Source organism: Macaca mulatta, chromosome 5 (genome assembly GCF_049350105.2).
Source record: "Macaca mulatta isolate MMU2019108-1 chromosome 5, T2T-MMU8v2.0, whole genome shotgun sequence".
In the NCBI taxonomy this organism is placed as follows: domain Eukaryota; kingdom Metazoa; phylum Chordata; class Mammalia; order Primates; family Cercopithecidae; genus Macaca; species Macaca mulatta.
The window spans coordinates 182,820,888-182,832,503 of record NC_133410.1 but is presented as its reverse complement, the minus strand read 5'-3'; positions in this window follow the sequence as shown (position 1 = coordinate 182,832,503).

Sequence of the window (11,616 nt, the reverse complement as noted above, 5' to 3'; positions counted from 1 at the left end):
GGCAGACTCCCTCAAGCCTCTTTTATAAGGGCATTAGTCCCATTCATGAGGGTGGAGCCCTCATGACCTAATCACCTCCCAAAGTCTCTACCTCTTAATACTCTTGCATTGGAGATTAGGTTTCAACATTTGAATTTTGGTGGGACACAAACATTCATATTGTAGCAAGAGGCACACATAAAATAAAGCTAAAGCACATACAAATCTGTGACTTACATAGAAAAACATATACTAACTTATAAAAACCAAAATTGCTATATATAGTTACATTAATGTCAAACAAAATAGACATTATCACAAATGACCTAGTGCTACAGGTGTTAATATGGTTGATTCTTACAAATATAATATCAAGTTACAGAAAAATACATACAGAAAAAATGTATTTATATAAAGTTAAAGAATATACAAAATTATTACATAATGTTTGGCAATGTTTATATATGTCATGAAGTAATAGGTGAGGAAACACAAACAGCCTTGGAAGTTTTTGCCTGGCCATGCGTATTCATGGTATTATTTTCTATATTCTTTGGTACATTTTATATTAATTAATTTCCTCTGTATTATACATTGGTATACCTGGTATATATATGTGTGTGTGTGTGTGTGTGTGTGTGTGTGTGTATACACACACACACACACATATATGCATAATATATCTTTTAAATAAATAAATGGAAGTAAAAAATGTTAACATTTTGATTTGTTTTAAAAGTAATGACTATGTTTTTAAACCAGAGGAGCTTTCTGGCAATGTCATCTGGAAATAAAACTCACTTGCCAGCTGCCTTTAAATTATCCTGCTCATTTTCTCTATCTTTCAGACTTGTAATCAGAGACAGATCTGGACATGTGAGTTTTACTTTTCCACTGTACACTTATAATTACTACCAAAATAGTTATACTCTCTGATGGGCTCCAAACGCATTGCCTAAAGCTTATTGCTTAGTGGGTTTACTTTCTAAATTGTTTGCTCCAACTGATCCTCTAAGAGTCAAAGACACAGGGATCTAAAAGATGAAATAACCAAAAATTATCTGCTTGAGTATTTCCTGAGCCAAGTCAATCAGTGCCTCTCTCTCTCTTTCTGCCTCTCTCCTTTTTCTTCCTCATGCTCTCTCTCTCTCTCTCCTTTTCTTAACATAGAAAACAGAATGAAGAAACAGGAACTATGTGGCCCTGGTCCCCCTGGCACCCTTTCCACAATGCAGTCCTTAGCTCATCTGTCTTGTGTTTTACCATGAGGACTCTGGGAGCAAACTGATCACTGCATGCTTCCTGTATGCTCCAGTCAGGATGTAGCCAAAAATGGAATCACAATTCACAGCTAATGTACAGGTGCTATTTTTCCTATCAGATGTCCTATAAATTGTAGTTTATTTTCCCAGTAGATTTATACAAGTTGAACTTTATTATTATTGTTTTTAACTGGTTTGAGTACATATGTTTTAATAAGTCATTTGGTCATAAGCAGTCCATACCTTGTGAACCAAACCACATGGTGAAACAGGTTATGCAAACCTAATTAGTCCTACTGGGAGTTTGAGGATGCATAATTGACTCCCTAGATGCCTCAGTGTAGCATCGTTATGTGGCATTTTTCTATGATGTGGTTGGAAAGGTAACATATATTTTACTCTTTTCCATGATAAGGAAAATGGCAACAGGGGTCAATTTTAAGTCATCTCAATTCATTACATATTTCCCAATTAATTTGAAGAAAGCAGTTCATGATACACTCAAACATTTACCTGTTTTTGCAACTGTGTTTGTTAAATTGTGTAGCTATGTTTGCAATATTTTTAAAAAATTAAAAGAACTTGGCCCGGCGTGGTGGCTCACGCCTATAATCCCAGCACTTTGGGAGGCCGAGGTGGGTGGATCACGAGGTCAGGAGATTGAGACCATCCTGCCTAACACAGTGAAACCTCGTCTCTACCGAAAATACAAAAAATTAGCTGGGCGTGGTGGCGGGCGCCTGTAGTCCCAGCTACTCGGGAGGCTGAGGCAGGAGAATGGCGTGAACCCGGAAGGCAGAGCTTGCAGTGAGCCGAGATCGCACTACTGCACTCCAGCCTGGGTGACAGAACAAGACTTCGTCTCAAAAAAAAAAAAAAAAAAAAAAAATTAAAAGAACTTGAACATCCAAAAATGAGGGCTTTATTAAGTAAAGTAAGGCATATTCATGTAATAGAACACCCTTTTAAAATAATGTTTTAAAATAATATTTACTGGCAAAGAAGCAGGTTCATAATACATTGCTGAACAAAAGAAGCATGATGTCTTTATGTTTACAAATAACAATAATATGAAATCTGAAGAATGTACAGTAAGAGGAAGATAACAGTGATTACTTCCAGGCTGTTGTTGGTATAAGTGACTTTTTAATTCTATTTTACTTACCTATATCTTTCAATTATTTCTGAACAATCATATATTCAAATATTACCTGTGTAAAAAAAAAATACAAAGAAATCTACTTGATTGAAAAACACTTACATTAAAATATGGAATGGGACATTCAAGCATAAAGAAAGTTCTGATTTTTAAAGATGGAATAGCACTTCAGAATGTAAAACCTCAATTTTCTTCCTGCATTAGGTACATGAGAAAAGGGATCACTGATGATATGATTTGGCTGTGTCCTCACACAAATTTCATCTTGAACTGTAATTCCCATAATCCCCACATGTCATGGGAGGGTCCTGGTGGGAGTAATTGAATCATGGGGGTGGTTACCCCCATGCTGTTCTCATGATAGTGAGTTCTCATGAGATCTGATGGTTTTATAAGGGGCTTTTCTCACTTTGCTTGGCACTTCTCCTTCTTGTTGCCATGTGAAGGATGTGTTTGCTTCCCCTTCTGCCATGATTGTAAGTTTCCTGAGGCCTCCCCAGCCTTGCTAAACTGTGAGTCAATTAAACCTCTTTCCTTTATAAATTACCGAGTCTCAGGTAGGTCTCTATTAGCAGCATGAGACAGAACTAATACAATTGGTAACAAGAAGCAAAATGACTAGAAAACTTTGAGTCAGCCATTTCCTTAAGTAAGATTTATAAGATAGTACCAGCTGTAGTAGGGACTAGAAGAGATTAGTCAAATCAAGCAGCTACTAATTAATTCAAGGGCCAAATATCCTTATTATTCTGATTTACCAACCATCCAGATAAGGTATATTCAAAGAACTTCATAAATTGTGACAGTTGTTAACAATCGGATTGGACACTTGGGAATGTCCAAGGTAAGGATGGAGCCTCCAGCTTGAGAAAGAATGGTGATATACCTCTTAGTATAGAATTATTTTTATGGATTTTCACTTACTGAAAGAGCACATGGCCTTAGGCAATGCACTTTGATACATGTGGTAAAAATAACTATTGTAATTTTTTTTTTAAATTTCTTGGATTAGGTGGTTCTTCCTCTGAAAAGAGATGAGAAATTTTAAAAGATAGTGGTTTGTATTCAAAATGGGTTAGCATTTATAAAAATGAGATTTGCCTTTCTTCTAACATTATTATATTAGTAGCATGGTCATCTAGGTGCCTTGGAATAGTGGTAAACTCTACAGATATAAATATACATATAAATAAATAAATATTTATATAAATATATATATAAATATATACTAAGGATTATCATAAATATTTTCTTAAAATCTGAGTATTTTCAATCAGTTTTTGCATTTACCTAATAGTCTCTGAAAGATCTCTAAGCTTTAATAGTTCACTTACTTTGGCTGAGTGAACTTCTGAAATGCACTTCAAACTTTTGAAAACACCAATATGATCCTGTCCCTCACACCAACTACCTATGCTTAAAAAACATAACTGACTCTCCATTATTAAAACAGAAATTCTTAACTTTATGGTGAGGTTGCAGATTTACTCACACAACATTCAGATATGTTAAAAAAAAAACTAATAAAATAAAAATATAAAAAACTCCTTTATTTTCTATTTACTGTTCTGGTCTTCAAATACCTCATCAGTAAAAGACCTCATTTACTTAAAAGACCTCATCTTCAGAAGTATCAGAGGAAAAAGAATCTGGTAAGTCAAAAGATGGAGAAATTTTGATGCATGCTCATTTAAACAGTCTCTAAGTAACTTAGGCTGTTTAAATGAGCCAGGAAAATCCCAAATCAGAGTTTTTACCCTCTCTTAACCTTCCTCCTAGATGACAATGAAGTTTATGAGAAAAGTAAAGATAACACAAGATCTCATGCTGCTGGAGGATGGAGAAATAAGACTGTTTGAAACCCCTCAGAGTTCTGTGGGTCCTGGCTGACCTGTGCATGAAGTGGTTGTTACAGGACTCTCCCAGTAGTTATCATAAAGTGCTACTGTTCCCATCATCCTTCTTTTCTGCTAGCCTTGACCATATCAAATCCCCAAGTACCATGCCCTCTTTGCTACATGCTAGACTCTCCAGGTCTCCCAGTTCACCTTGTACCCTCAATATCAAGATAGCAGGCTGAGCATTGTGGCTCATGCCTGTAATCCCAGCACTTTGGGAGGCCAAGGAGGGTGGATGACCTTAGGTCAGGAGTTCAAGACCAACCTGAGCAACATGGTGAAACCCTGTCTCTACTAAAAAATACAAAAATTACCAGGCATGGTGGTGGGCACCCATAGTCCCAGCTACTTGGGAGGCTGAGGCAAGAGAATTGTTTGAACCTAGGAAGCAGAGGTTGCTATGAGCTGAGATTGCACCACTGAACTCCAGCCTGGGTGACAGAATCACTCTGTCTCAAATAATAATAATAAAAATGATAATCAAAATAACATAAGGATGCTTCTGTATCTCTTTTATGTCACATCCCCTGCTCCAAGTAAACAGGTGCCTTATGGTGGCATCTACACATTGTGTATATGAAAAGGCAAAGAGAAAAAGATGCATTAATATTTTTCAGATTGGAAAATCTTCTGGCTGCTAGTCTACTCCTCTGGTCTCATCTGGCAGCATGTAATTCTAGCCACATAGGTGTTTTATCAGTCTTTCAAACTTCCACTTCCTGCCATCATGGAGTAACAGGGACTTAATTTACCCTTCCATGTGAAACAACCACAAAAGTGAACAAGACATAAAACAATGGTTTGTAGACACTGGTAGCACAGGATTGCAATTCCTGTGACAAGGAAAGCAACCAAGGTGAGCCCTGTAGTTGGATCAGTTCACTGCCTGAAGAGTTTCCAGGCTGCAGTATAGGGAGGGTGCAATGGTTTGAATGTGTCCTCTCCAAAATGTAGGTATTAAAACTTACTGGCCAATGTGAAAGTATTAAAAGGTGGAGCTTTTAACATGCAATTAGACCATAAGAGCTCCTCCCCTGTGAGTGGGATTATGGCCCTTATAAAAGATGCTTCACACTTGCCCCTCCACCTTCTACCATGCATGTAAGAAGACAGTTTTCCTCTCCTCAGAGAATGCCCTTCCACCTTCTACTTCTACCATGCATGTGAGAAGACAGTTTTCCTCCCCTCAGAGAATGCAGCAATCAAGCACTATCTTGGAAGCTGAGAGCAACCCTTACCAGACAATAAACTTGCTAGTGCCTCGATCTTGGATTTTTCAGCTTCCGGAACTGTGAGAAAATTAATTTTTTTCTTTATAAATTACCCAGTCTCTTGTATTTTGTTATAGCAGGACAAAATAAAAAAAGATGAAGAACCTAGAAGTCCATTGACTTCCCTGAGTTGAGGAGATGGAGCTGAGAGTTCAAGGAGGCCAAGGAAGCAAGAGTTCACAAGGCTGTCAAAGCTGTCAGAATCAAAATGGAGTTACTTGTGTCATGCGCTGACAAAATGGACCTGAGGAAGGCCATGAAGGGAGGGCTCTCATGCATGTTTGTCTGATAACAACAACTAGAAAAACAGACTGCAAAAACCACAACCTTGCACAAAGGTCACCACAACCTTGTCCAGTAAATGCTTCTGCAAGGGCGTCTGCCCAGCAACTTTCTGTTTAACCTTGGACTGATTTGCCCTTTTTATTGATCTTTGTAGCCAAGGATGATTGACTTAAAAACAAACAAACAAATTAAAAAACCTAGGTAATCCTCCTCATTTGCCTTTAAAAACTCCGCATTGCCTCAACCTCTTTGAATATGCACAAATTTACATAGTGTGCATGCGCTGACAAAATGGACCTGAGGAAGGCCATGAAGGGAGGGCTCTCATGCATGTTTGTCTGATCCCCCTTGGGTATTCAGGCAAATATTGATCAGGATATGCATGTGAGTAAATTACCCAAGGCTGGAAAAAGAAACACCCAAAGGATCAGGGGAAATAACCCCTAGGGCTCACCCAGAGCTGAGAATAGCTTGTGTGCCCACCGGTGAGACTGGAAACCCTCTTAATTCAAGGGGCATTGGATAGAATACAAAAAACATTACTACCTTACTAAAAGGTCAAAATTGGCTACTGAAGGCTACTCTGGTCCCACTTAACAAATCTTAAGAACAAAAAACAGAAGCAAACTGTTTCTATGTAATTTAACAGCATCCTAGGGCAAAATTCAAGAATATGCATAGAAATACAAAAATATGCAACTCCCAAAAAGGTAAAATTCACATTTTCTAGCATATAATTAAAACTTACCATCGTTACAAAGAAGCAGGAATATATAGCCCATAATAAAGAGGAAAATCAATCAATAAAAATAGACTTAGAAACAATACAGATTTAGTAGACAAGAACATCAAATCAGTTAGTATAACTACATGCCATATATTCAAGAAGATTTACGCATGCAAAGACATGGGAGATAATGGAAAAGGACTCAAATCAAACTTCGAGAGCTGAAAAATGCAATGTCTGCATATCATCTGAACACAAGTCCTTAACACATACTGTTGTCTCTGCCTGGACACTTCATTTGCTAAATTCTTACAGTGTCTCCCCTCCCACTTCATTTGCTAAAAGTAAACCTTCAGATTTCATCTCTATCATCACTCTCTCAAGGAAAGTTTGTCTGGTCTGCAAGTTATATATCACATCCCTTGGCTAAATGATGATGTGGCTCCAAATACCACATACTGTCCTTATCACAAATATAATTTTACATTATTAGTGTAATCTCTGTCTCCATCACTATTCAAGCACCATGGTGACACAATTCATGTTCAGTTTTCTTCACTATTGTCTAGTGCTTAGCATAGTGCTTGTAAATCCAAAATTGCAGAGTTTTAAATTTGTCAGCTCAACTCTATGAGTCTTGATGTTTCAAACTACGAACATCTGTATATATTAAAAAAAAATGTAGTCAGCCTTTTGGATGCAGAGAACTAACAGGTCTCCCCTCTCAATAGCTCCTTGAGTTAAGAAAACACAAAGTTTTTGCATTTCCTTAGCTGCCGTACCCAAGAGATACATAGAATTATACCTTTGGTTCGAAAGCAGATAGCCCTAATCTTTAATCCTATTTCATCCTATATTTAAATTCTAATTTAAATGTAATCTTTTAAATTGTGGGGAAGGATTAATGGTATTAAATGTCTTTCATGTTTCTATATTAATGATTTGCACTTGGAGTTTTCTGAAATATTAGAAACATTTGCTGCAATGAACTAAGCCGGAGATAAATGCAAGTGTTACCGAAGGCCAAAAGAGAAAGTTCTATTTAATAGTTAAAGGGAAATCACTTCCAGCTGGTATGACTGGAACAAAACTATTCAAAAAAAAATTTTTTTAACAATGAATCAGTGGGATACTTTCAAGTAGTAGATCCTTTCTTCCTCCTTTGATTTTAATTGGGACCTCAGATGGTGAAGCAGAATGCTGGTGGGGACTCTACAATGCACTATTTACAGCAATGAAAATGACTGATTATATTCCTAATTATTGAGTGTCATAGAAGCTGCAATCTTGCAAACATCACAGTACAGAGAGGAAGGTGGGCTGTCCTGCGGCAACATGAAGTAGGGCCAGTTTCTTCCTCTTATGCTGTTTCTTTGAGCAATTGCTTTCTTGGAAGATAATTTTAGTAGGCCCAATAATTGTCAAACATTAATTTTTGAAGGGAATATTTAAATGTTTTATTTAACACGAGTTGCATATTCAAATGGAATGAGCCTAATTGATTTTAAGGTGCATTTTCTGTTGAGATAATGCAACGGCTGCCAGTGTTGAATGTTTAAAATGCAGCAGAAGGATTCAAATGCTTAAACATTTCAATGTTAAACATGTGAACTGGAAGTTTAAAAATGTGTTTAAATTAAGCTAAGATAATTAATATTCTGTGTAGCCCTAGTGTGCTCTAAGTGAAAAAGGCATCAGTTAGCACCCTAAAATTCTATGTAAGTGGCCACCTTGTCCTCTTACAATGGGCCAGTTGCTCTAATTTGTCTGTCTTTTAAAAAATTATAGACCTCCCAGCTAGAAAGATGTGTCAGCCTCCTCCTCTTCCCCAGCTAGAAAGATGACCCAGGACTGAGAGTCCATGACCGTCAGAATATACCTTTAGATCTTTTTCACACTAGGAGGATAAAATTGTGGATATTTGAACAGTTAAAGCGTGTTGTGGTATATCCTGTGTAAAACCTTTGTATTAGCTGAGTAGGCTGCTATGTTAAAATGGCAAACATTACACATCTGCTATGTTAAAATGGCAAACATTACACATCATTCCCACACACAACCATTGACCAAAACAAATCACAAGGTCCTGCATAATTGCAAGGAAGTTGAGAAATATGGACAGCAACGGAATGTTCAGTGAACACCACTATCTTTAGCACAAACATTAACTCTGTCTTTAAGGATGTGAGACTTGCAAAGAGGAATGCCAACATTTAAGTGTGCCTGGGTGTGTGTTTGTGTGTAACTGTTCATTTGCTCCTATTGAATCACTCTCATGGTGCCACAGAAACCAGGGGCAAGGTCTCACAAGAAAGGAATAGTGCCTTGATGGTACTTATTAAAAGCAATCTTGAAATATTTGAACAAATTCTATTTTCTTTTAAATTCATGATTTTGAAAGAAAAAATCTAAAATAAGCTCAAAATAAATAATCACACCTTACCTTATTTTACTTTTTAATTTTACTTTTTAAACTTTCCCTTCTATAAATACATGTATTTTATATTTTTTACAAAAAATAGACACAAAAATTCTCAGTCGTGCAAGCACACATGCATAATATTCAAAATTCCTCCTTGGATAATTGGAAGTCCTTATTCTATAAAAATTTTAGTAAATGGAAAAAATATGCCTATAATTTTGACTTATTTCTGATATCAGCTTTTTCTAGGGGAGGAGAAACAGCTTGTATATTTTCCTACCAGAATCTAAAAAACAAATTTGAAAGTTTAGCTATTCAAAAACTCCAAATAAAATTACTTTCATGATTCTCTTGCTGTTTGTACTCCAGTTAACCCTATGGCTTTTTCTCTAATCATCTATTAGTCAGACTCACATTTCTTCCCAATTCCCTGCATGCGTTAACAGTTCAATGTTAAAAATAAGATACTCTTCATTTTCAAGTATAATACAATAGCCTCAAACTGCTCAGGCAGTTTTAATGAACATTTCATATGCAACTGCCCCTAAAAGTTTCCCACAACACAGGAAGAGAGAGCTTGTGTGTGTGTGCATGTGTCGGGGGTAGGGAGAGGGTGATAGGTGTGGAGTATACTTGGTTAGGACTAAATGTTTTCATAGGGTGTGTGTATGTATTCTAGAGATAAAACAGAAATGGAATTACCTCTCCTCAGCCTCCCCTGCTCCTTAAAGATGAAGTGTACAGAAAAGAATGAGTAGATTCTCTGTTACCTCTAAGACCCCATATCTAGAGATTGCAGACAAGCTTCACAAAGGATTTCCTTTAACCAATAGGAGAAGCGGGGAAGACAGACTTGGAAAGAATTTATCCAGTCAAGATAGAAACAGTCTATCAAAAACAGACCATTAGCCCAGACAGTAATTATCTTGGAAAAACAAAAACAAAAACAAACCATTAGGATTTCTTCAGGCAACTTGGACCTGACATTGACACTGAAAGACGACTTTTTGATTTTAGGACTGACGTATGGGAGGAACAACTTGGACTCCTGTGTTCACCTGTGCCCTCTTCACTCATTACAAATTTACTTGGATGACGACTTTCACTTAATATAGGTAGGTTTTTCCATGTGAGATACATGCGAAAGTTTCTATGTAGGTAGCTTGGAAATGGTACTTTATTAATTAAAAGTTTTTAAGTTAATGGGTTTTATTCATTAAGAAGTCCTATCCAAGAAAGAACCCTCAACCTAAATGATAGGTTTCCAAGAACAGTAAATTAAGTTAAATTTTCCTGAACTGGCAATGTTATTGATTGAATTGTGTCCCCTTAAAATTCATATGTTGAAGTCCTAACTCCCAGTACCTCAGAACGTGACCTTATTTGGAAATAGTGTGATTGCAGATTTAATTACTTAAGATGAAATCACAATGGAGGAGAGTAGGTCCCTCATCCAATATGCCCAGTGTTATTACAAAAAGTGGAAATTTTGACACAGGCACACAGGCAGGCAGAATGCCATATGAAGATGAAGGCAGACACGGGGTGATGCTTCTACAAGCCAAAGATTGTGGGCAAACCACCAGAAGCTAGGAGAGAGGCATGGAAGATTCTCCATAATCTTCAGAAGGTAACAACCTTGCTGACACCTTCGTCTTAGACATCCAGGCTCTGGACCTCCAACACAATAAATTATCATTGTTTAATCCATCCAGTCTGTAGTATCTTGTTAAGGCAGCCCTAGCAAGCGAATACAGGCACTGAGAACAAATATACTTTACCCCATGAACGCTCATATGCTAAGTGCATATCTCCATAATAACCCAGGACATCAACAACATTTTTAAAAACAGGCTAGGTGCGGTGACTCATGCCTGTAATCCCAGCCCTTTGGGAGGCCAAGGCAGGTGGATCACCTGAGGTCAGGAGTTCAGGACCAGCATGGCCAACATGGTGAAACCCTGTCTCTATTAAAAATGCAAAAATTATCCAGGCATGATGGTGGGCACCTGTAATCCCAGCTACTTGGGAGGCTGAGGCAGGAGAATTGCTTGAACCTGGGAGGCAGAGGTGGCAGTGAGCCTAGAACACACCACTGCACTCCAGTCTGGGCAACAAGAGGAAGACTTCATCTCAAAAAAAAAAAAGACAATATTTTAAATATTGCCTTTATCCTATGTTATCCATAATTTTCATCACAGAGTGCAGCCACAACAGCTAATAGTCAAAAGGAAATACGTCACCCACTGGTTTTCTTTGGTCTCATAATACATCTCACGATAGGTTTCCTTATATTAGTATCATATCCTAGAGATCTAACAAGGATGTCATGGGAAAAAAAAAAGACAATTTTCTGAGATGTCATTTTCAAAAAGAAAAACATTTAATGAAAGGAAAACTGAAAGACTCTTAGAAGAAAAGAGATTGTGCCCGTGTTTACTTCACTAGGCCTTTGTACCTTTCCACATATTTTTCTCCACCAGTGACCTGTCTCAGTAGGGAACAGACCCCTTCTCATATTCATTTGCCCACCTTTACTCTGCTTTCATTCATAACTTTATCAACTTGCTACCTACTTTGTTCTTCCCATATTCTCTTCATCTTCCCCCCATG